The 24,968-nt window shown below is 41.1% G+C and overlaps 14 non-coding genes across 14 annotated transcripts; all 14 read right to left on the bottom strand.

Annotated features, from left to right (window-relative positions):
- Positions 1-2,553: 2,553 nt before the first annotated feature.
- TRNAS-AGA (transfer RNA serine (anticodon AGA)) lies at positions 2,554-2,635 on the bottom strand. Its single transcript has one exon. It is a non-coding gene; the product is annotated as a tRNA-Ser (tRNA).
- A 297-nt stretch (positions 2,636-2,932) lies between these two features.
- Positions 2,933-3,004, bottom strand: TRNAH-GUG (transfer RNA histidin (anticodon GUG)). The gene has a single exon. It is a non-coding gene; the product is annotated as a tRNA-His (tRNA).
- A 1,285-nt stretch (positions 3,005-4,289) lies between these two features.
- TRNAS-AGA (transfer RNA serine (anticodon AGA)) lies at positions 4,290-4,371 on the bottom strand. Its single transcript has one exon. It is a non-coding gene; the product is annotated as a tRNA-Ser (tRNA).
- A 2,855-nt stretch (positions 4,372-7,226) lies between these two features.
- On the bottom strand, positions 7,227-7,308 carry TRNAS-AGA (transfer RNA serine (anticodon AGA)). Its single transcript has one exon. It is a non-coding gene; the product is annotated as a tRNA-Ser (tRNA).
- Positions 7,309-8,961: 1,653 nt separating this feature from the next.
- Positions 8,962-9,043, bottom strand: TRNAS-AGA (transfer RNA serine (anticodon AGA)). The gene has a single exon. It is a non-coding gene; the product is annotated as a tRNA-Ser (tRNA).
- Positions 9,044-10,691: 1,648 nt separating this feature from the next.
- On the bottom strand, positions 10,692-10,773 carry TRNAS-AGA (transfer RNA serine (anticodon AGA)). The gene has a single exon. It is a non-coding gene; the product is annotated as a tRNA-Ser (tRNA).
- Positions 10,774-12,270: 1,497 nt separating this feature from the next.
- Positions 12,271-12,342, bottom strand: TRNAH-GUG (transfer RNA histidin (anticodon GUG)). The gene has a single exon. It is a non-coding gene; the product is annotated as a tRNA-His (tRNA).
- Positions 12,343-13,623: 1,281 nt separating this feature from the next.
- On the bottom strand, positions 13,624-13,705 carry TRNAS-AGA (transfer RNA serine (anticodon AGA)). Its single transcript has one exon. It is a non-coding gene; the product is annotated as a tRNA-Ser (tRNA).
- Positions 13,706-15,358: 1,653 nt separating this feature from the next.
- On the bottom strand, positions 15,359-15,440 carry TRNAS-AGA (transfer RNA serine (anticodon AGA)). The gene has a single exon. It is a non-coding gene; the product is annotated as a tRNA-Ser (tRNA).
- A 1,648-nt stretch (positions 15,441-17,088) lies between these two features.
- On the bottom strand, positions 17,089-17,170 carry TRNAS-AGA (transfer RNA serine (anticodon AGA)). The gene has a single exon. It is a non-coding gene; the product is annotated as a tRNA-Ser (tRNA).
- A 1,498-nt stretch (positions 17,171-18,668) lies between these two features.
- TRNAH-GUG (transfer RNA histidin (anticodon GUG)) lies at positions 18,669-18,740 on the bottom strand. Its single transcript has one exon. It is a non-coding gene; the product is annotated as a tRNA-His (tRNA).
- A 1,281-nt stretch (positions 18,741-20,021) lies between these two features.
- On the bottom strand, positions 20,022-20,103 carry TRNAS-AGA (transfer RNA serine (anticodon AGA)). The gene has a single exon. It is a non-coding gene; the product is annotated as a tRNA-Ser (tRNA).
- Positions 20,104-21,756: 1,653 nt separating this feature from the next.
- TRNAS-AGA (transfer RNA serine (anticodon AGA)) lies at positions 21,757-21,838 on the bottom strand. The gene has a single exon. It is a non-coding gene; the product is annotated as a tRNA-Ser (tRNA).
- A 1,641-nt stretch (positions 21,839-23,479) lies between these two features.
- Positions 23,480-23,561, bottom strand: TRNAS-AGA (transfer RNA serine (anticodon AGA)). Its single transcript has one exon. It is a non-coding gene; the product is annotated as a tRNA-Ser (tRNA).
- Between the last annotated feature and the right edge of the window lie 1,407 nt (positions 23,562-24,968).

The raw sequence follows: 24,968 nt of genomic DNA on the forward strand, positions 1-24,968 counted from the left end.
TAAGTGCTTTATCTTTTTTACTTGAAGAGCTATATAATAAAGGGGTCAGGGAAAGGTTGCATTTATGGAAGATAAAAGAAGGCACACTTGTCTCACCAAATGCCGTAGAGAAACCTGATGTTTTACTCATGTTATCCTTAGTTTGTTTTTGTTAGACCTTGCATTTTTAAGGTGGCCTCAACCCTACCTTATTGCTTTTCACCTACGCATTTTGCTGTATCTTTTTGTTGGCCTTAGGACTCTGATCACTTTATTGCTACTAATCAGTGCTGAAGTGAACGTGCTTCTTCCCTAATCATGTGTGTAATTGGAGTATACCTGACTGACAGATTTCATTGACTTGAAAACCCCTTGTAAAGTGGTATACCATATACCCAGGAACTGATTGTGCCGCCCAAAAAAGTATCATTTCAAACCTGTCTCAAGCCTGCTACTGCAGTGCCTGTGCTGCAGTGTACTGCCACTTCGACTTGCCATTTAAAACTACTTGCCAAGCCTTAAACTCCAATTTTATTACATATAATTAACCAAAAGGTAGGCCCTAGGTAGTCCTAGGGGCATCATGCTATGTAAGTAAAAGGTAAGACATGTACTGTGGTAGTTTGCATGTCCTGGTAGTACAAAACAGTCTATTACATTTTTCACTACTGTGAGGTCTGCCCCTCTCGTAGGTTAGCATTGGGTATTCCCTTATACTTTTTGGGGGGTAATTCCATATCAGAGAGGAGAAGCTTTATTTATTTATTGATAAATCCTATTTACTGGTGAGGTTGGATTTAACTTTACTACTTTATAAATGCCATTTTTAGAGAGTGAGCATTTCTCTGCACTTACTGTTCTATTTGCCTGAAAACCTGTCTCCAATTGACGTCTGGATTGGGCTGCGAGACAGCTACATTTGTGCATTCCCTCTAGACAGCCACAATACAGGTCACTCAACTGCAACTGCATTCATCTGCATTCTGATTGGCATGGGGGAGAGCTCCATTCCCCCACCGCAAATAGGTTCAAGAACGATAATTTATGTCAGTAGGTACAATATAGCTACATCTTATAATCATGTGTGTTAAAATAATTTGTCGTTAGATCATTTAAATATTTTAAAGGATCTGTTTTTAATAGACATTTTACAAAAACAACTGGTACATTTGGTAATTCTGTAAAAGAAAAACCCAACTGCCGTGACATTGCCAACCACAATGCCGTGACTTGGATTCGAACCGAGGTTGCTGCGGCCACAACGCAGAGTACTAACCACTATACGATCACGGCGAGCTACTTGGGATCAATAACATACAGTGACATGGAGAATTTATATTCCGGTACACTCAGGGAACTCCTGTGATAGGCTGAATGTGTTAATTGCTTCCTCATTCCTTATACAAAGGCTTTGTCTCCTCAGTGGTTGATAGGCTGAAACTGTTTCCTGGCCACCTGCTTGTGAACTGCCAGGAGTCAAAGATCACACATACACTTGTGGGCCTGTGATGGGACACCAATGCAGAGAAACACACCTGGCGCAGATCTTCTATACTGTCTAGTAGACCTACATCTCCCCTGTACCTCCTCAAGCCATCTGTATGTGAAGCAAGAAAGAGTTAAGGAGCGTTCCATCTACACTTTTATAGGGAGGATGCTGCCATGAGCTCCTCCCAGCTAATCACACAAACAGCAGTAAAGCAAGATAACTACACAGTTAGGGGGGACTGCATGGTTAGGTTTTTGAGGAATTATTGAAACTGACCTCAGTGACCCATGATCAGAGCTGTGGCTAATGACTGCGTGCCTAATTATGATGAAGCAAGCACCATGGCTCGTAGGGGCCCCACAACACGCTTTTCTGAGCTCAATTAAAGTATAAACCTCTGCCATATATGAGTGGTAAAGGCTTGTTAATTTGGTTGCTTTTCCAATTCACGTCTGACAACAAGATGAAGGAACATTGGGGCATCAGAAGCTTTGGAAAGTAGCCACCAACCTCAGAGAAAGAGAGAAAGAGGGAAAAGGCAGTATGAGGTGTGGAGAAAACAGCAGCAGGTACAAGGAGCTCAAATGAGATTAATGGCGCCTAAATAGAGCACGTAAAGTAACAGTTACAAATCTAAGAAAAAGGAAAGAAAGACTAGGAAAAAAACACGGAAAGAGCCTGTAGATAAAATTCTCTTCCTGGGACAGCAGGCTAAGAGAAATTACACAGGGAGCAGTTAAGCTTGTAACACGGGGAGAATAGAAAAGAAAATGCAGTTTTATGAAGTGTGTTGCCTAATCCAGCAAGCACTTTTGTTTTATTTTTCTATTTGCTTCTTTTATTGGTAAAGTAAGTTTCAAGTGCATGAATGGTATGACTGAGAGAGCCAGGGTATAATAATTTGAAGTGTTTGCACCAGCGCTAATGTAGGACGAGAGTTATAGCAAAGATATGAAAGGGGTAGCGATAATAAATATGTGAAAGGGCAATAGTGACACCAAAATAAGGCACCTCTTTATAAAACTGACATGGAAGAAATTCTAAAGGTTAGCTTCTGAAATTGTAGCCGATGTTAAAAAGTTTCTCATTGTTGGCAGGATTCGAACCTGCCCGGGGGGACCCCAATGGATTTCTAGTCCATCGCCTTAACCACTCGGCCACAACAACTGACTGCAAGTTTTGTGCAAATAATCTGTATAAAAATGTTTTCAAGGTGTCCCACAGAAAATTCCTGATATCCCGCAATGCACTTTTTAAAAATAATGTTTTTTTCAGCAGGCACATTCTCTCCTAAAAACAAAAATAAGGCTACATCTTATAATCATGTGTGTTTAAATAATTTGTCGTTAGATCGTTTAAATATTTTAAAGGATCTGTTTTTAATAGACATTTTACAAAAACAACTGGTACATTTGGTAATTCTGTAAAAGAAAAACCCAACTGCCGTGACACTGCCAACCACAATGCCGTGACTCGGATTCGAACCGAGGTTGCTGCAGCCACAACGCAGAGTACTAACCACTATACGATCACGGCGAGCTACTTGGGCTCAATAACATACAGTGACATGGAGAATTTATAATTCTAAACACTCAGGGAACTCCTGTGATAGGCTGAATGTGTTCATTGCTTCCTCATTCCTTATACAAAGGCTTTGTCTCCTCAGTGGTTGATAGGCTGAAACCGTTTCCTGGCCGCCTGCTTGTGAACTGCCAGAAGTCAAAGATCACACATACACTTGTGGGCCTGTGATGGGACACCAATGCAGAGAAACACACCTGGCGCAGATCTTCTATTCTGTCTATTAGACCTGCATCTCCCCTGTACCTCCTCAAGCCATCTGTATGTGAAGCAAGAAAAAGTTAAGGAGCGGTCCATCTACACTTTTATAGGGAGGATGCTGCCGTGAGCTCCTCCCAGCTAATCACACAAACAGCAGTAAAGCAAGATAACTACACAGTTAGGGGGGACTGCATGGATAGGTTTTTGAGGAATTATTGAAACTGACCTCAGTGACCCATGATCAGAGCTGTGGCTAATGACTGCGTGCCCAATTATGATGAAGCAAGCACCATGGCTCGTAGGGGCCCCACAACACGCTTTTCTTAGCTCATTGAATTAAAGTATAAACCTCTGCCATGTATGAGTGGTAAAGGCTTGTTAATTTGGTTGCTTTTCCAATTCACGTCTGACAACAAGATGAAGGAACATTGAGGCATCAGAAGCTTTGGAAAGTAGCCACCAACCTCAGAGAAAGAGAGAAAGAGGGAAAAGGCAGTATGAGGTGTGGAGAAAACAGCAGCAGGTACAAGGAGCTCAAATGAGATTAATGGCGCCTAAATAGAGCACGTAAAGGAACAGTTACAAATCTAAGAAAAGGGAAAGAAAGACTAGGAAAAAAACACGGAAAGAGCCTGTAGATAAAATTCTCTTCCTGGGACAGCAGGCTAAGAGAAATTACACAGGGAGCAGTTAAGCTTGTAACACGGGGAGAATAGAAAAGAAAATGCAGTTTTATGAAGTGTGTTTGCCTAATCCAGCAAGCACTTTTGTTTTATTTTTCTATTTGCTTCTTTTATTGGTAAAGTAAGTTTCAAGTGCATGAATGGTATGACTGAGAGAGCCAGGGTATAATAATTTGAAGTGTTTGCACCAGCGCTAATGTAGGACGAGAGTTATAGCAAAGATATGAAAGGGGTAGCGATAATAAATATGTGAAAGGGCAATAGTGACACCAAAATAAGCCACCTATTTATAAAACTGACATGGAAGAAATTCTAAAGGTTAACTTCTGAAATTGTAGCCGATGTTAAAAGTTTCTCGTTGTTGGCAGGATTTGAACCGGCGTGGGGAGACCCCAATGGATTTCTAGTCCATAGCCTTAACCACTCGGCCACAACATCTGACTGTAAGTTTTGTGCAAATAATCTGTATGAAAGTTTTCAAGGTGTCCCACAGCAAATTCCTGGTATTCTGCAATGCACTTTTTTAAAATAATGTTTTTTTCAGCAGGCACATTCTCTCCTAAAAACAAAAATTGCATGAGTATATCTCTAGTTTGGAAAAGGATAGGCTTTCATGCATACTCTCATGTGGCACTCAAGTTTTTGGGACCCTATAGCACTCTGTTTTCGTGCTGCTTTTAGTCTATGGCCCATATTACAGAAGTCTACCATCTTTGAGTATTTGAGGCTCCTTTGTAAGTGCTTTATCTTTTTTACTTGAAGAGCTATATAATAAAGGGGTCAGGGAAAGATTGCATTTATGGAAGATAAAAGAAGGCACACTTGTCTCACCAAATGCCGTAGAGAAACCTGATGTTTTACTCATGTTATCCTTAGTTTGTTTTTGTTAGACCTTGCATTCTTAAGGTGGCCTCAACCCTACCTTATTGCTTTTCACCTACGCATTTTGCTGTATCTTTTTGTTGGCCTTAGGACTCTGATCACTTTATTGCTACTAATCAGTGCTGAAGTGCACGTGCTTCTTCCCTAATCATGTGTGTAATTGGAGTATACCTGACTGACAGATTTCATTGACTTGAAAGCCCCTTGTAAAGTGGTATACCATATACCCAGGAAGTGATTGTGCCGCCCAAAAAAGTATCATTTCAAACCTGTCTCAAGCCTGCTACTGCAGTGCCTGTGCTGCAGTGTACTGCCACTTCGACTTGCCATTTAAAACTACTTGCCAAGCCTTAAACTCCAATTATATTACATATAATTAACCAAAAGGTAGGCCCTAGGTAGTCCTAGGGGCATAATGCTATGTAAGTAAAAGGTAAGACATGTACTGTGGTAGTTTGCATGTCCTGGTAGTACAAAACAGTCTATTACATTTTTCACTACTGTGAGGTCTGCCCCTCTCATAGGTTAGCATTGGGTATTCCCTTATACTTTTAGGGGGGTAATTCCATATCAGAGAGGAGAAGCTTTATTTATTTATTGATAAATCCTATTTACTGGTGAGGTTGGATTTAACTTTACTATTTTATAAATGCCATTTTTAGAGAGTGAGCATTTCTCTGCACTTACTGCTCTATTTGCCTGAAAACCTGTCTCCAATTGACGTCTGGATTGGGCTGCGAGACAGCTGCATTTGTGCATTCCCTCTAGACAGCCACAACACAGGTCACTCAACTGCAACTGCATTCATCTGCATTCTGATTGGCATGGGGGAGAGCTCCATTCCCCCACCGCAAATAGGTTCAAGAACGATAATTTATGTCAGTAGGTACAATATAGCTACATCTTATAATCATGTGTGTTAAAATAATTTGTCGTTAGATCGTTTAAATATTTTAAAGGATCTGTTTTTAATAGACATTTTACAAAAACAACTGGTACATTTGGTAATTCTGTAAAAGAAAAACCCAACTGCCGTGACATTGCCAACCACAATGCCGTGACTCGGATTCGAACCGAGGTTGCTGCGGCCACAACGCAGAGTACTAACCACTATATGATCACGGCGAGCTACTTGGGCTCAATAACATACAGTGACATGGAGAATTTATAATTCGGAACACTCAGGGAACTCCTGTGATAGGCTGAATGTGTTCATTGCTTCCTCATTCCTAATACAAAGGCTTTGTCTCCTCAGTGGTTGATAGGCTGAAACTGTTTCCTGGCCGCCTGCTTGTGAACTGCCAGGAGTCAAAGATCACACATACACTTGTGGGCCTGTGATGGGACACCAATGCAGAGAAACACACCTGGCGCAGATCTTCTATTCTGTCTAGTAGACCTGCATCTCCCCTGTACCTCCTCAAGCCATCTGTATGTGAAGCAAGAAAGAGTTAAGGAGCGGTCCATCTACACTTTTATAGGGAGGATGCTGCCGTGAGCTCCTCCCAGCTAATCACACAAACAGCAGTAAAGCAAGATAACTACACAGTTAGGGGGGACTGCATGGTTAGGTTTTTGAGGAATTATTGAAACTGATCTCAGTGACCCATGATCAGAGCTGTGGCTAATGACTGCGCGCCCAATTATGATGAAGCAAGCACCATGGCTCGTAGGGGCCCCACAACACGCTTTTCTTAGCTCATTGAATTAAAGTATAAACCTCTGCCATGTATGAGTGGTAAAGGCTTGTTAATTTGGTTGCTTTTCCAATTCACGTCTGACAACAAGATGAAGGAACATTGGGGCATCAGAAGCTTTGGAAAGTAGCCACCAACCTCAGAGAAAGAGAGAAAGAGGGAAAAGGCAGTATGAGGTGTGGAGAAAACAGCAGCAGGTACAAGGAGCTCAAATGAGATTAATGGCGCCTAAATAGAGCACATAAAGGAACAGTTACAAATCTAAGAAAAGGGAAAGAAAGACTAGGAAAAAAACACGGAAAGAGCCTGTAGATAAAATTCTCTTCCTGGGACAGCAGGCTAAGAGAAATTACACAGGGAGCAGTTAAGCTTGTAACACGGGGAGAATAGAAAAGAAAATGCAGTTTTATGAAGTGTGTTTGCCTAATCCAGCAAGCACTTTTGTTTTATTTTTCTATTTGCTTCTTTTATTGGTAAAGTAAGTTTCAAGTGCATGAATGGTATGACTGAGAGAGCCAGGGTATAATAATTTGAAGTGTTTGCACCAGCGCTAATGTAGGACGAGAGTTATAGAAAAGATATGAAAGGGGTAGCGATAATAAATATGTGAAAGGGCAATAGTGACACCAAAATAAGCCACCTATTTATAAAACTGACATGGAAGAAATTCTAAAGGTTAACTTCTGAAATTGTAGCCGATGTTAAAAAGCTTCTCGTTGTTGGCAGGATTTGAACCTGCGCGGGGGGACCCCAATGGATTTCTAGTCCATCGCCTTAACCACTCGGCCACAACAACTGACTGTAAGTTTTGTGCAAATAATCTGTATGAAAGTTTTCAAGGTGTGCCACAGCAAATTCATGATATCCTGCAATGCACTTTTTAAAAATAATGTTTTTTTCAGCAGGCACATTCTCTCCTAAAAACAAAAATAAGGCTACATCTTATAATCATGTGTGTTTAAATAATTTGTCAGTAGATCGTTTAAATATTTTAAAGGATCTGTTTTTAATTGACATTTTACAAAAACACCTGGTACATTTGGTAATTCTGTAAAAGAAAAACCCAACTGCCGTGACATTGCCAACCACAACGCCGTGACTCGGATTCAAGCCGAGGTTGCTGCAGCCACAACGCAGAGTACTAACCACTATACGATCACGGCGAGCTACTTGGGCTCAATAACATACAGTGACATGGAGAATTTATAATTCGAAACACTCAGGGAACTCCAGTGATAGGCTGAATGTGTTCATTGCTTCCTCATTCCTTATACAAAGGCTTTGTCTCCTCAGTGGTTGATAGGCTGAAACCGTTTCCTGGCCGCCTGCTTGTGAACTGCCAGAAGTCAAAGATCACACATACACTTGTGGGCCTGTGATGGGACACCAATGCAGAGAAACACACCTGGCGCAGATCTTCTGTTTTGTCTATTAGACCTGCATCTCCCCTGTACCTCCTCAAGCCATCTGTATGTGAAGCAAGAAAAAGTTAAGGAGCGGTCCATCTACACTTTTATAGGGAGGATGCTGCCGTGAGCTCCTCCCAGCTAATCACACAAACAGCAGTAAAGCAAGATAACTACACAGTTAGGGGGGACTGCATGGTTAGGTTTTTGAGGAATTATTGAAACTGACCTCAGTGACCCATGATCAGAGCTGTGGCTAATGACTGCGCGCCCAATTATGATGAAGCAAGCACCATGGCTCGTAGGGGCCCCACAACACGCTTTTCTTAGCTCATTGAATTAAAGTATAAACCTCTGCCATGTATGAGTGGTAAAGGCTTGTTAATTTGGTTGCTTTTCCAATTCACGTCTGACAACAAGATGAAGGAACATTGGGGCATCAGAAGCTTTGGAAAGTAGCCACCAACCTCAGAGAAAGAGAGAAAGAGGGAAAAGGCAGTATGAAGTGTGGAGAAAACAGCAGCAGGTACAAGGAGCTCAAATGAGATTAATTGCGCCTAAATAGAGCACATAAAGGAACAGTTACAAATCTAAGAAAAGGGAAAGAAAGACTAGGAAAAAAACACGGAAAGAGCCTGTAGATAAAATTCTCTTCCTGGGACAGCAGGCTAAGAGAAATTACACAGGGAGCAGTTAAGCTTGTAACACGGGGAGAATAGAAAAGAAAATGCAGTTTTATGAAGTGTGTTTGCCTAATCCAGCAAGCACTTTTGTTTTATTTTTCTATTTGCTTCTTTTATTGGTAAAGTAAGTTTCAAGTGCATCAATGGTATGACTGAGAGAGCCAGGGTATAATAATTTGAAGTGTTTGCACCAGCGCTAATGTAGGACGAGAGTTATAGCAAAGATATGAAAGGGGTAGCGATAATAAATATGTGAAAGGGCAATAGTGACACCAAAATAAGCCACCTATTTATAAAACTGACATGGAAGAAATTCTAAAGGTTAACTTCTGAAATTGTAGCCGATGTTAAAAAGCTTCTCATTGTTGGCAGGATTTGAACCTGCGCGGGGGGACCCCAATGGATTTCTAGTCCATCGCCTTAACCACTCGGCCACAACAACTAACTGTAAGTTTTGTGCAAATAATCTGTATGAAAGTTTTCAAGGTGTGCCACAGCAAATTCCTGATATCCTGCAATGCACTTTTTAAAAATAATGTTTTTTTCAGCAGGCACATTCTCTCCTAAAAACAAAAATAAGGCTACATCTTATAATCATGTGTGTTTAAATAATTTGTCAGTAGATCGTTTAAATATTTTAAAGGATCTGTTTTTAATAGACATTTTACAAAAACACCTGGTACATTTGGTAATTCTGTAAAAGAAAAACCCAACTGCTGTGACATTACCAACCACAATGCCATGACTCGGATTCGAACCGAGGTTGCTGCAGCCACAACGCAGAGTACTAACCACTATACGATCACGGCGAGCTACTTGGGATCAATAACATACAGTGACATGGAGAATTTATAATTCGAAACACTCAGGGAACTCCAGTGATAGGCTGAATGTGTTCATTGCTTCCTCATTCCTTATACAAAGGCTTTGTCTCCTCAGTGGTTGATAGGCTGAAACCGTTTCCTGGCCGCCTGCTTGTAAACTGCCAGAAGTCAAAGATCACACATACACTTGTGGGCCTGTGATGGTACACCAATGCAGAGAAACACACCTGGCGCAGATCTTCTATTCTGTCTATTAGACCTGCATCTCCCCTGTACCTCCTCAAGCCATCTGCATGTGAAGCAAGAAAAAGTTAAGGAGCGGTCCATCTACACTTTTATAGGGAGGATGCTGCCGTGAGCTCCTCCCAGCTAATCACACAAACAGCAGTAAAGCAAGATAACTACACAGTTAGGGGGGACTGCATGGTTAGGTTTTTGAGGAATTATTGAAACTGACCTCAGTGACCCATGATCAGAGCTGTGGCTAATGACTGCGCGCCCAATTATGATGAAGCAAGCACCATGGCTCGTAGGGTCCCCACAACACGCTTTTCTTAGCTCAATTAAAGTATAAACCTCTGCCATGTATGAGTGGTAAAGGCTTGTTAATTTGGTTGCTTTTCCAATTCACGTCTGACAACAAGATGAAGGAACATTGGGGCATCAGAAGCTATGGAAAGTAGCCACCAACCTCAGAGAAAGAGAGAAAGAGGGAAAAGGCAGTATGAGGTGTGGAGAAAACAGCAGCAGGTACAAGGAGCTCAAATGAGATTAATGGCGCCTAAATAGAGCACATGAAGGAACAGTTACAAATCTAAGAAAAGGGAAAGAAAGACTAGGAAAAAAACACGGAAAGAGCCTGTAGATAAAATTCTCTTCCTGGGACAGCAGGCTAAGAGAAATTACACAGGGAGCAGTTAAGCTTGTAACACGGGGAGAATAGAAAAGAAAATGCAGTTTTATGAAGTGTGTTTGCCTAATCCAGGAAGCACTTTTGTTTTATTTTTCTATTTGCTTCTTTTATTGGTAAAGTAAGTTTCAAGTGCATGAATGGTATGACTGAGAGAACCAGGGTATAATAATTTGAAGTGTTTGCACCAGCGCTAATGTAGGTTGAGAGTTATAGCAAAGATATGAAAGGGGTAGCGATAATAAATATGTGAAAGGGCAATAGTGACACCAAAATAAGCCACCTATTTATAAAACTGACATGGAAGAAATTCTAAAGGTTAACTTCTGAAATTGTAGCCGATGTTAAAAGTTTCTCGTTGTTGGCAGGATTCGAACCTGCGTGGGAAGACCCCAGTGGATTTCTAGTCCATTGCCTTAACCACTCGGCCACAACAACTGACTGTAAGTTTTGTGCAAATAATCTGTATGAAAGTTTTCAAGGTGTCCCACAGCAAATTCCTGGTATTCTGCAATGCACTTTTTTAAAATAATGTTTTTTTCAGCAGGCACATTCTCTCCTAAAAACAAAAATTGCATGAGTATATCTCTAGTTTGGAAAAGGATAGGCTTTCATGCATACTCTCATGTGGCACTCAAGTTTTTGGGACCCTATTGCACTCTGTTTTCGTGCTGCTTTTAGTCTATGGCCCATATTACAGAAGTCTACCATCTTTGAGTATTTGAGGCTCCTTTGTAAGTGCTTTATCTTTTTTACTTGAAGAGATATATAATAAAGGGGTCAGGGAAAGATTGCATTTATGGAAGATAAAAGAAGGCACACTTGTCTCACCAAATGCCGTAGAGAAACCTGATGTTTTACTCATGTTATCCTTAGTTTGTTTTTGTTAGACCTTGCATTCTTAAGGTGGCCTCAACCCTACCTTATTGCTTTTCACCTACGCATTTTGCTGTATCTTTTTGTTGGCCTTAGGACTCTGATCACTTTATTGCTACTAATCAGTGCTGAAGTGCACGTGATTCTTCCCTAATCATGTGTGTAATTGGAGTATACCTGACTGACAGATTTCATTGACTTGAAAGCCCCTTGTAAAGTGGTATACCATATACCCAGGAACTGATTGTGCCGCCCAAAAAAGTATCATTTCAAACCTGTCTCAAGCCTGCTACTGCAGTGCCTGTGCTGCAGTGTACTGCCACTTCGACTTGCCATTTAAAACTACTTGCCAAGCCTTAAACTCCAATTTTATTACATATAATTAACCAAAAGGTAGGCCCTAGGTAGTCCTAGGGGCATCATGCTATGTAAGTAAAAGGTAAGACATGTACTGTGGTAGTTTGCATGTCCTGGTAGTACAAAACAGTCTATTACATTTTTCACTACTGTGAGGTCTGCCCCTCTCATGGGTTAGCATTGGGTATTCCCTTATACTTTTTGGGGGGTAATTCCATATCAGAGAGGAGAAGCTTTATTTATTGATTGATAAATCCTATTTACTGGTGAGGTTGGATTTAACTTTACTATTTCATAAATGCCATTGTTAGAGAGTGAGCATTTCTCTGCACTTACTGCTCTATTTGCCTGAAAACCTGTCTCCAATTGACGTCTGGATTGGGCTGCGAGACAGCTACATTTGTGCATTCCCTCTAGACAGCCACAACACAGGTCACTCAACTGCAACTGCATTCATCTGAATTCTGATTGGCATGGGGGAGAGCTCCATTCCCCCACCTCAAATAGGTTCAAGAACGATAATTTATGTCAGTAGGTACAATATAGCTACATCTTATAATCATGTGTGTTAAAATAATTTGTCGTTAGATCGTTTAAATATTTTAAAGGATCTGTTTTTAATAGACATTTTACAAAAACAACTGGTACATTTGGTAATTCTGTAAAAGAAAAACCCAACTGCTGTGACATTGCCAACCACAATGCCGTGACTCGGAGTCGAACCGAGGTTGCTGCGGCCACAACGCAGAGTACTAACCACTATACGATCACGGCTAGCTACTTGGGCTCAATAACATACAGTGACATGGAGAATTTGTAATTCGGAACACTCAGGGAACTCCTGTGATAGGCTGAATGTGTTCATTGCTTCCTCATTCCTTATACAAAGGCTTTGTCTCCTCAGTGGTTGATAGGCTGAAACTGTTTCCTGGCCGCCTGCTTGTGAACTGCCAGGAGTCAAAGATCACACATACACTTGTGGGCCTGTGATGGGACACCAATGCAGAGAAACACACCTGGCGCAGATCTTCTATTCTGTCTAGTAGACCTGCATCTCCCCTGTACCTCCTCAAGCCATCTGTATGTGAAGCAAGAAAGAGTTAAGGAGCGGTCCATCTACACTTTTATAGGGAGGATGCTGCCGTGAGCTCCTCCCAGCTAATCACACAAACAGCAGTAAAGCAAGATAACTACACAGTTAGGGGGGACTGCATGGTTAGGTTTTTGAGGAATTATTGAAACTGATCTCAGTGACCCATGATCAGAGCTGTGGCTAATGACTGCGTGCCTAATTATTATGAAGCAAGCACCATGGCTCGTAGGGGCCCCACAACACGCTTTTCTTAGCTCAATTAAAGTAGAAACCTCTGCCATATATGAGTGGTAAAGGCTTGTTAATTTGGTTGCTTTTCCAATTCACGTCTGACAACAAGATGAAGGAACATTGGGGCATCAGAAGCTTTGGAAAGTAGCCACCAACCTCAGAGAAAGAGAGAAAGAGGGAAATGCAGTATGAGGTGTGGAGAAAACAGCAGCAGGTACAAGGAGCTCAAATGAGATTAATGGCGCCTAAATAGAGCACGTAAAGGAACAGTTACAAATCTAAGAAAAGGGAAAGAAAGACTAGGAAAAAAACACGGAAAGAGCCTGTAGATAAAATTCTCTTCCTGGGACAGCAGGCTAAGAGAAATTACACAGGGAGCAGTTAAGCTTGTAACACGGAGAGAATAGAAAAGAAAATGCAGTTTTATGAAGTGTGTTTGCCTAATCCAGCAAGCACTTTTGTTTTATTTTTCTATTTGCTTCTTTTATTGGTAAAGTAAGTTTCAAGTGCATGAATGGTATGACTGAGAGAGCCAGGGTATAATAATTTGAAGTGTTTGCACCAGCGCTAATGTAGGACGAGAGTTATAGCAAAGATATGAAAGGGGTAGCGATAATAAATATGTGAAAGGGCAATAGTGACACCAAAATAAGCCACCTATTTATAAAACTGACATGGAAGAAATTCTAAAGGTTAACTTCTGAAATTGTAGCCGATGTTAAAAAGCTTCTCGTTGTTGGCAGGATTTGAACCTGCGCGGGGGGACCCCAATGGATTTCTAGTCCATCGCCTTAACCACTCGGCCACAACAACTGACTGTAAGTTTTGTGCAAATAATTTGTATGAAAGTTTTCAAGGTGTGCCACAGCAAATTCCTGATATCCTGCAATGCACTTTTTAAAAATAATGTTTTTTTCAGCAGGCACATTCTCTCCTAAAAACAAAAATAAGGCTACATCTTATAATCATGTGTGTTTAAATAATTTGTCAGTAGATCGTTTAAATATTTTAAAGGATCTGTTTTTAATTGACATTTTACAAAAACACCTGGTACATTTGGTAATTCTGTAAAAGAAAAACCCAACTGCCGTGACATTGCCAACCACAACGCCGTGACTCGGATTCAAGCCGAGGTTGCTGCAGCCACAACGCAGAGTACTAACCACTATACGATCACGGCGAGCTACTTGGGCTCAATAACATACAGTGACATGGAGAATTTATAATTCGAAACACTCAGGGAACTCCAGTGATAGGCTGAATGTGTTCATTGCTTCCTCATTCCTTATACAAAGGCTTTGTCTCCTCAGTGGTTGATAGGCTGAAACCGTTTCCTGGCCGCCTGCTTGTGAACTGCCAGAAGTCAAAGATCACACATACACTTGTGGGCCTGTGATGGGACACCAATGCAGAGAAACACACCTGGCGCAGATCTTCTGTTTTGTCTATTAGACCTGCATCTCCCCTGTACCTCCTCAAGCCATCTGTATGTGAAGCAAGAAAAAGTTAAGGAGCGGTCCATCTACACTTTTATAGGGAGGATGCTGCCGTGAGCTCCTCCCAGCTAATCACACAAACAGCAGTAAAGCAAGATAACTACACAGTTAGGGGGGACTGCATGGTTAGGTTTTTGAGGAATTATTGAAACTGACCTCAGTGACCCATGATCAGAGCTGTGGCTAATGACTGCGCGCCCAATTATGATGAAGCAAGCACCATGGCTCGTAGGGGCCCCACAACACGCTTTTCTTAGCTCATTGAATTAAAGTATAAACCTCTGCCATGTATGAGTGGTAAAGGCTTGTTAATTTGGTTGCTTTTCCAATTCACGTCTGACAACAAGATGAAGGAACATTGGGGCATCAGAAGCTTTGGAAAGTAGCCACCAACCTCAGAGAAAGAGAGAAAGAGGGAAAAGGCAGTATGAAGTGTGGAGAAAACAGCAGCAGGTACAAGGAGCTCAAATGAGATTAATTGCGCCTAAATAGAGCACATAAAGGAACAGTTACAAATCTAAGAAAAGGGAAAGAAAGACTAGGAAAAAAACACGGAAAGAGCCTGTAGATAAAATTCTCTTCCTGGGACAGCAGGCTAAGAGAAATTACACAGGGAGCAGTTAAGCTTGTAACACGGGGAGAATAGAAAAGAAAATGCAGTTTTATGAAGTGTGTTTGCCTAATCCAGCAAGCACTTTTGTTTTATTTTTCTATTTGCTTCTTTTATTGGTAAAGTAAGTTTCAAGTGCATCAATGGTATGACTGAGAGAGCCAGGGTATAATAATTTGAAGTGTTTGCACCAGCGCTAATGTAGGACGAGAGTTATAGCAAAGATATGAAAGGGGTAGCGATAATAAATATGTGAAAGGGCAATAGTGACACCAAAATAAGCCACCTATTTATAAAACTGACATGGAAGAAATTCTAAAGGTTAACTTCTGAAATTGTAGCCGATGTTAAAAAGCTTCTTGTTGTTGGCAGGATTTGAACCTGCGCGGGGGGACCCCAATGGATTTCTAGTCCATCGCCTTAACCACTCGGCCACAACAACTAACTGTAAGTTTTGTGCAAATAATCTGTATGAAAGTTTTCAAGGTGTGCCACAGCAAATTCCTGATATCCTGCAATGCACTTTTTAAAAATAATGTTTTTTTCAGCAGGCACATTCTCTCCTAAAAACAAAAATAAGGCTACATCTTATAATCATGTGTGTTTAAATAATTTGTCAGTAGATCGTTTAAATATTTTAAAGGATCTGTTTTTAATAGACATTTTACAAAAACACCTGGTACATTTGGTAATTCTGTAAAAGAAAAACCCAACTGCTGTGACATTGCCAACCACAATGCCATGACTCGGATTCGTACCGAGGTTGCTGCAGCCACAACGCAGAGTACTAACCACTATACGATCACGGCGAGCTACTTGGGATCAATAACATACAGTGACATGGAGAATTTATAATTCGAAACACTCAGGGAACTCCAGTGATAGGCTGAATGTGTTCATTGCTTCCTCATTCCTTATACAAAGGCTTTGTCTCCTCAGTGGTTGATAGGCTGAAACCGTTTCCTGGCCGCCTGCTTGTAAACTGCCAGAAGTCAAAGATCACACATACACTTGTGGGCCTGTGATGGTACACCAATGCAGAGAAACACACCTGGCGCAGATCTTCTATTCTGTCTATTAGACCTGCATCTCCCCTGTACCTCCTCAAGCCATCTGCATGTGAAGCAAGAAAAAGTTAAGGAGCGGTCCATCTACACTTTTATAGGGAGGATGCTGCCGTGAGCTCCTCCCAGCTAATCACACAAACAGCAGTAAAGCAAGATAACTACACAGTTAGGGGGGACTGCATGGTTAGGTTTTTGAGGAATTATTGAAACTGACCTCAGTGACCCATGATCAGAGCTGTGGCTAATGACTGCGCGCCCAATTATGATGAAGCAAGCACCATGGCTCGTAGGGGCCCCACAACACGCTTTTCTTAGCTCAATTAAAGTATAAACCTCTGCCATGTATGAGTGGTAAAGGCTTGTTAATTTGGTTGCTTTTCCAATTCACGTCTGACAACAAGATGAAGGAACATTGGGGCATCAGAAGCTATGGAAAGTAGCCACCAACCTCAGAGAAAGAGAGAAAGAGGGAAAAGGCAGTATGAGGTGTGGAGAAAACAGCAGCAGGTACAAGGAGCTCAAATGAGATTAATGGCGCCTAAATAGAGCACATGAAGGAACAGTTACAAATCTAAGAAAAGGGAAAGAAAGACTAGGAAAAAAACACGGAAAGAGCCTGTAGATAAAATTCTCTTCCTGGGACAGCAGGCTAAGAGAAATTACACAGGGAGCAGTTAAGCTTGTAACACGGGGAGAATAGAAAAGAAAATGCAGTTTTATGAAGTGTGTTTGCCTAATCCAGGAAGCACTTTTGTTTTATTTTTCTATTTGCTTCTTTTATTGGTAAAGTAAGTTTCAAGTGCATGAATGGTATGACTGAGAGAACCAGGGTATAATAATTTGAAGTGTTTGCACCAGCGCTAATGTAGGATGAGAGTTATAGCAAAGATATGAAAGGGGTAGCGATAATAAATATGTGAAAGGGCAATAGTGACACCAAAATAAGCCACCTATTTATAAAACTGACATGGAAGAAATTCTAAAGGTTAACTTCTGAAATTGTAGCCGATGTTAAAAGTTTCTCGTTGTTGGCAGGATTCGAACCTGCGTGGGAAGACCCCAATGGATTTCTAGTCCATTGCCTTAACCACTCGGCCACAACAACTGACTGTAAGTTTTGTGCAAATAATCTGTATGAAAGTTTTCAAGGTGTCCCACAGCAAATTCCTGGTATTCTGCAATGCACTTTTTTAAAATAATGTTTTTTTCAGCAGGCACATTCTCTCCTAAAAACAAAAATTGCATGAGTATATCTCTAGTTTGGAAAAGGATACGCTTTCATGCATACTCTCATGTGGCACTCAAGTTTTTGGGACCCTATTGCACTCTGTTTTCGTGCTGCTTTTAGTCTATGGCCCATATTACAGAAGTCTACCATCTTTGAGTATTTGAGGCTCCTTTGTAAGTGCTTTATCTTTTTTACTTGAAGAGATATATAATAAAGGGGTCAGGGAAAGATTGCATTTATGGAAGATAAAAGAAGGCACACTTGTCTCACCAAATGCCGTAGAGAAACCTGATGTTTTACTCATGTTATCCTTAGTTTGTTTTTGTTAGACCTTGCATTCTTAAGGTGGCCTCAACCCTACCTTATTGCTTTTCACCTACGCATTTTGCTGTATCTTTTTGTTGGCCTTAGGACTCTGATCACTTTATTGCTACTAATCAGTGCTGAAGTGCACGTGCTTCTTCCCTAATCATGTGTGTAATTGGAGTATACCTGACTGACAGATTTCATTGACTTGAAAGCCCCTTGTAAAGTGGTATACCATATACCCAGGAACTGATTGTGCCGCCCAAAAAAGTATCATTTCAAACCTGTCTCAAGCCTGCTACTGCAGTGCCTGTGCTGCAGTGTACTGCCACTTCGACTTGCCATTTAAAACTACTTGCCAAGCCTTAAACTCCAATTTTATTACATATAATTAACCAAAAGGTAGGCCCTAGGTAGTCCTAGGGGCATCATGCTATGTAAGTAAAAGGTAAGACATGTACTGTGGTAGTTTGCATGTCCTGGTAGTACAAAACAGTCTATTACATTTTTCACTACTGTGAGGTCTGCCCCTCTCATAGGTTAGCATTGGGTATTCCCTTATACTTTTTGGGGGGGTAATTCCATATCAGAGAGGAGAAGCTTTATTTATTGATTGATAAATCCTATTTACTGGTGAGGTTGGATTTAACTTTACTATTTCATAAATGCCATTGTTAGAGAGTGAGCATTTCTCTGCACTTACTGCTCTATTTGCCTGAAAACCTGTCTCCAATTGACGTCTGGATTGGGCTGCGAGACAGCTACATTTCTGCATTCCCTCTAGACAGCCACAACACAGGTCACTCAACTGCAACTGCATTCATCTGAATTCTGATTGGCATGGGGGAGAGCTCCATTCCCCCACCTCAAATAGGTTCAAGAACGATAATTTATGTCAGTAGGTACAATATAGCTACATCTTATAATCATGTGTGTTAAAATAATTTGTCGTTAGATCGTTTAAATATTTTAAAGGATCTGTTTTTAATAGACATTTTACAAAAACAACTGGTACATTTGGTAATTCTGTAAAAGAAAAACCCAACTGCTGTGACATTGCCAACCACAATGCCGTGACTCGGAGTCGAACCGAGGTTGCTGCGGCCACAACGCAGAGTACTAACCACTATACGATCACGGCTAGCTACTTGGGCTCAATAACATACAGTGACATGGAGAATTTGTAATTCGGAACACTCAGGGAACTCCTGTGATAGGCTGAATGTGTTCATTGCTTCCTCATTCCTTATACAAAGGCTTTGTCTCCTCAGTGGTTGATAGGCTGAAACTGTTTCCTGGCCGCCTGCTTGTGAACTGCCAGGAGTCAAAGATCACACATACACTTGTGGGCCTGTGATGGGACACCAATGCAGAGAAACACACCTGGCGCAGATCTTCTATTCTGTCTAGTAGACCTGCATCTCCCCTGTACCTCCTCAAGCCATCTGTATGTGAAGCAAGAAAGAGTTAAGGAGCGGTCCATCTACACTTTTATAGGGAGGATGCTGCCGTGAGCTCCTCCCAGCTAATCACACAAACAGCAGTAAAGCAAGATAACTACACAGTTAGGGGGGACTGCATGGTTAGGTTTTTGAGGAATTATTGAAACTGATCTCAGTGACCCATGATCAGAGCTGTGGCTAATGACTGCGTGCCTAATTATGATGAAGCAAGCACCATGGCTCGTAGGGGCCCCACAACACGCTTTTCTTAGCTCAATTAAAGTAGAAACCTCTGCCATATATGAGTGGTAAAGGCTTGTTAATTTGGTTGCTTTTCCAATTCACGTCTGACAACAAGATGAAGGAACATTGGGGCATCAGAAGCTTTGGAAAGTAGCCACCAACCTCAGAGAAAGAGAGAAAGAGGGAAATGCAGTATGAGGTGTGGAGAAAACAGCAGCAGGTACAAGGAGCTCAAATGAGATTAATGGCGCCTAAATAGAGCACGTAAAGGAACAGTTACAAATCTAAGAAAAGGGAAAGAAAGACTAGGAAAAAAACACGGAAAGAGCCTGTAGATAAAATTCTCTTCCTGGGACAGCAGGCTAAGAGAAATTACACAGGGAGCAGTTAAGCTTGTAACACGGAGAGAATAGAAAAGAAAATGCAGTTTTATGAAGTGTGTTTGCCTAATCCAGCAAGCACTTTTGTTTTATTTTTCTATTTGCTTCTTTTATTGGTAAAGTAAGTTTCAAGTGCATGAATGGTATGACTGAGAGAGCCAGGGTATAATAATTTGAAGTGTTTGCACCAGCGCTAATGTAGGACGAGAGTTATAGCAAAGATATGAAAGGGGTAGCGATAATAAATATGTGAAAGGGCAATAGTGACACCAAAATAAGCCACCTATTTATAAAACTGACATGGAAGAAATTCTAAAGGTTAACTTCTGAAATTGTAGCCGATGTTAAAAAGCTTCTCGTTGTTGGCAGGATTTGAACCTGCGCGGGGGGACCCCAATGGATTTCTAGTCCATCGCCTTAACCACTCGGCCACAACAACTGACTGTAAGTTTTGTGCAAATAATCTGTATGAAAGTTTTCAAGGTGTGCCACAGCAAATTCCTGATATCCTGCAATGCACTTTTTAAAAATAATGTTTTTTTCAGCAGGCACATTCTCTCCTAAAAACAAAAATAAGGCTACATCTTATAATCATGTGTGTTTAAATAATTTGTCAGTAGATCGTTTAAATATTTTAAAGGATCTGTTTTTAATTGACATTTTACAAAAACACCTGGTACATTTGGTAATTCTGTAAAAGAAAAACCCAACTGCCGTGACATTGCCAACCACAACGCCGTGACTCGGATTCAAGCCGAGGTTGCTGCAGCCACAACGCAGAGTACTAACCACTATACGATCACGGCGAGCTACTTGGGCTCAATAACATACAGTGACATGGAGAATTTATAATTCGAAACACTCAGGGAACTCCAGTGATAGGCTGAATGTGTTCATTGCTTCCTCATTCCTTATACAAAGGCTTTGTCTCCTCAGTGGTTGATAGGCTGAAACCGTTTCCTGGCCGCCTGCTTGTGAACTGCCAGAAGTCAAAGATCACACATACACTTGTGGGCCTGTGATGGGACACCAATGCAGAGAAACACACCTGGCGCAGATCTTCTGTTTTGTCTATTAGACCTGCATCTCCCCTGTACCTCCTCAAGCCATCTGTATGTGAAGCAAGAAAAAGTTAAGGAGCGGTCCATCTACACTTTTATAGGGAGGATGCTGCCGTGAGCTCCTCCCAGCTAATCACACAAACAGCAGTAAAGCAAGATAACTACACAGTTAGGGGGGACTGCATGGTTAGGTTTTTGAGGAATTATTGAAACTGACCTCAGTGACCCATGATCAGAGCTGTGGCTAATGACTGCGCGCCCAATTATGATGAAGCAAGCACCATGGCTCGTAGGGGCCCCACAACACGCTTTTCTTAGCTCATTGAATTAAAGTATAAACCTCTGCCATGTATGAGTGGTAAAGGCTTGTTAATTTGGTTGCTTTTCCAATTCACGTCTGACAACAAGATGAAGGAACATTGGGGCATCAGAAGCTTTGGAAAGTAGCCACCAACCTCAGAGAAAGAGAGAAAGAGGGAAAAGGCAGTATGAAGTGTGGAGAAAACAGCAGCAGGTACAAGGAGCTCAAATGAGATTAATTGCGCCTAAATAGAGCACATAAAGGAACAGTTACAAATCTAAGAAAAGGGAAAGAAAGACTAGGAAAAAAACACGGAAAGAGCCTGTAGATAAAATTCTCTTCCTGGGACAGCAGGCTAAGAGAAATTACACAGGGAGCAGTTAAGCTTGTAACACGGGGAGAATAGAAAAGAAAATGCAGTTTTATGAAGTGTGTTTGCCTAATCCAGCAAGCACTTTTGTTTTATTTTTCTATTTGCTTCTTTTATTGGTAAAGTAAGTTTCAAGTGCATCAATGGTATGACTGAGAGAGCCAGGGTATAATAATTTGAAGTGTTTGCACCAGCGCTAATGTAGGACGAGAGTTATAGCAAAGATATGAAAGGGGTAGCGATAATAAATATGTGAAAGGGCAATAGTGACACCAAAATAAGCCACCTATTTATAAAACTGACATGGAAGAAATTCTAAAGGTTAACTTCTGAAATTGTAGCCGATGTTAAAAAGCTTCTCGTTGTTGGCAGGATTTGAACCTGCGCGGGGGGACCCCAATGGATTTCTAGTCCATCGCCTTAACCACTCGGCCACAACAACTAACTGTAAGTTTTGTGCAAATAATCTGTATGAAAGTTTTCAAGGTGTGCCACAGCAAATTCCTGATATCCTGCAATGCACTTTTTAAAAATAATGTTTTTTTCAGCAGGCACATTCTCTCCTAAAAACAAAAATAAGGCTACATCTTATAATCATGTGTGTTTAAATAATTTGTCAGTAGATCGTTTAAATATTTTAAAGGATCTGTTTTTAATAGACATTTTACAAAAACACCTGGTACATTTGGTAATTCTGTAAAAGAAAAACCCAACTGCTGTGACATTGCCAACCACAATGCCATGACTCGGATTCAAACCGAGGTTGCTGCAGCCACAACGCAGAGTACTAACCACTATACGATCACGGCGAGCTACTTGGGATCAATAACATACAGTGACATGGAGAATTTATAATTCGAAACACTCAGGGAACTCCAGTGATAGGCTGAATGTGTTCATTGCTTCCTCATTCCTTATACAAAGGCTTTGTCTCCTCAGTGGTTGATAGGCTGAAACCGTTTCCTGGCCGCCTGCTTGTAAACTGCCAGAAGTCAAAGATCACACATACACTTGTGGGCCTGTGATGGTACACCAATGCAGAGAAACACACCTGGCGCAGATCTTCTATTCTGTCTATTAGACCTGCATCTCCCCTGTACCTCCTCAAGCCATCTGCATGTGAAGCAAGAAAAAGTTAAGGAGCGGTCCATCTACACTTTTATAGGGAGGATGCTGCCGTGAGCTCCTCCCATCTAATCACACAAACAGCAGTAAAGCAAGATAACTACACAGTTAGGGGGGACTGCATGGTTAGGTTTTTGAGGAATTATTGAAACTGACCTCAGTGACCCATGATCAGAGCTGTGGCTAATGACTGCGCGCCCAATTATGATGAAGCAAGCACCATGGCTCGTAGGGGCCCCACAACACGCTTTTCTTAGCTCAATTAAAGTATAAACCTCTGCCATGTATGAGTGGTAAAGGCTTGTTAATTTGGTTGCTTTTCCAATTCACGTCTGACAACAAGATGAAGGAACATTGGGGCATCAGAAGCTATGGAAAGTAGCCACCAACCTCAGAGAAAGAGAGAAAGAGGGAAAAGGCAGTATGAGGTGTGGAGAAAACAGCAGCAGGTACAAGGAGCTCAAATGAGATTAATGGCGCCTAAATAGAGCACATGAAGGAACAGTTACAAATCTAAGAAAAGGGAAAGAAAGACTAGGAAAAAAACACGGAAAGAGCCTGTAGATAAAATTCTCTTCCTGGGACAGCAGGCTAAGAGAAATTACACAGGGAGCAGTTAAGCTTGTAACACGGGGAGAATAGAAAAGAAAATGCAGTTTTATGAAGTGTGTTTGCCTAATCCAGGAAGCACTTTTGTTTTATTTTTCTATTTGCTTCTTTTATTGGTAAAGTAAGTTTCAAGTGCATGAATGGTATGACTGAGAGAACCAGGGTATAATAATTTGAAGTGTTTGCACCAGCGCTAATGTAGGATGAGAGTTATAGCAAAGATATGAAAGGGGTAGCGATAATAAATAGGGCAATAGTGACACCAAAATAAGCCACCTATTTATAAAACTGACATGGAAGAAATTCTAAAGGTTAACTTCTGAAATTGTAGCCGATGTTAAAAGTTTCTCGTTGTTGGCAGGATTCGAACCTGCGTGGGAAGACCCCAATGGGTTTCTAGTCCATTGCCTTAACCACTCGGCCACAACAACTGACTGTAAGTTTTGTGCAAATAATCTGTATGAAAGTTTTCAAGGTGTCCCACAGCAAATTCCTGGTATTCTGCAATGCACTTTTTTAAAATAATGTTTTTTTCAGCAGGCACATTCTCTCCTAAAAACAAAAATTGCATGAGTATATCTCTAGTTTGGAAAAGGATACGCTTTCATGCATACTCTCATGTGGCACTCAAGTTTTTGGGACCCTATTGCACTCTGTTTTCGTGCTGCTTTTAGTCTATGGCCCATATTACAGAAGTCTACCATCTTTGAGTATTTGAGGCTCCTTTGTAAGTGCTTTATCTTTTTTACTTGAAGAGATATATAATAAAGGGGTCAGGGAAAGATTGCATTTATGGAAGATAAAAGAAGGCACACTTGTCTCACCAAATGCCATAGAGAAACCTGATGTTTTACTCATGTTATCCTTAGTTTGTTTTTGTTAGACCTTGCATTCTTAAGGTGGCCTCAACCCTACCTTATTGCTTTTCACCTACGCATTTTGCTGTATCTTTTTGTTGGCCTTAGGACTCTGATCACTTTATTGCTACTAATCAGTGCTGAAGTGCACGTGCTTCTTCCCTAATCATGTGTGTAATTGGAGTATACCTGACTGACAGATTTCATTGACTTGAAAGCCCCTTGTAAAGTGGTATACCATATACCCAGGAACTGATTGTGCCGCCCAAAAAAGTATCATTTCAAACCTGTCTCAAGCCTGCTACTGCAGTGCCTGTGCTGCAGTGTACTGCCACTTCGACTTGCCATTTAAAACTACTTGCCAAGCCTTAAACTCCAATTTTATTACATATAATTAACCAAAAGGTAGGCCCTAGGTAGTCCTAGGGGCATCATGCTATGTAAGTAAAAGGTAAGACATGTACTGTGGTAGTTTGCATGTCCTGGTAGTACAAAACAGTCTATTACATTTTTCACTACTGTGAGGTCTGCCCCTCTCATAGGTTAGCATTGGGTATTCCCTTATACTTTTTGGGGGGTAATTCCATATCAGAGAGGAGAAGCTTTATTTATTGATTGATAAATCCTATTTACTGGTGAGGTTGGATTTAACTTTACTATTTCATAAATGCCATTGTTAGAGAGTGAGCATTTCTCTGCACTTACTGCTCTATTTGCCTGAAAACCTGTCTCCAATTGACGTCTGGATTGGGCTGCGAGACAGCTACATTTGTGCATTCCCTCTAGACAGCCACAACACAGGTCACTCAACTGCAACTGCATTCATCTGAATTCTGATTGGCATGGGGGAGAGCTCCATTCCCCCACCGCAAATAGGTTCAAGAACGATAATTTATGTCAGTAGGTACAATATAGCTACATCTTATAATCATGTGTGTTAAAATAATTTGTCGTTAGATCGTTTAAATATTTTAAAGGATC

This window comes from Lissotriton helveticus, chromosome 12 (genome assembly GCF_964261635.1).
Source record: "Lissotriton helveticus chromosome 12, aLisHel1.1, whole genome shotgun sequence".
Taxonomy (NCBI): Eukaryota; Metazoa; Chordata; class Amphibia; order Caudata; family Salamandridae; genus Lissotriton; species Lissotriton helveticus.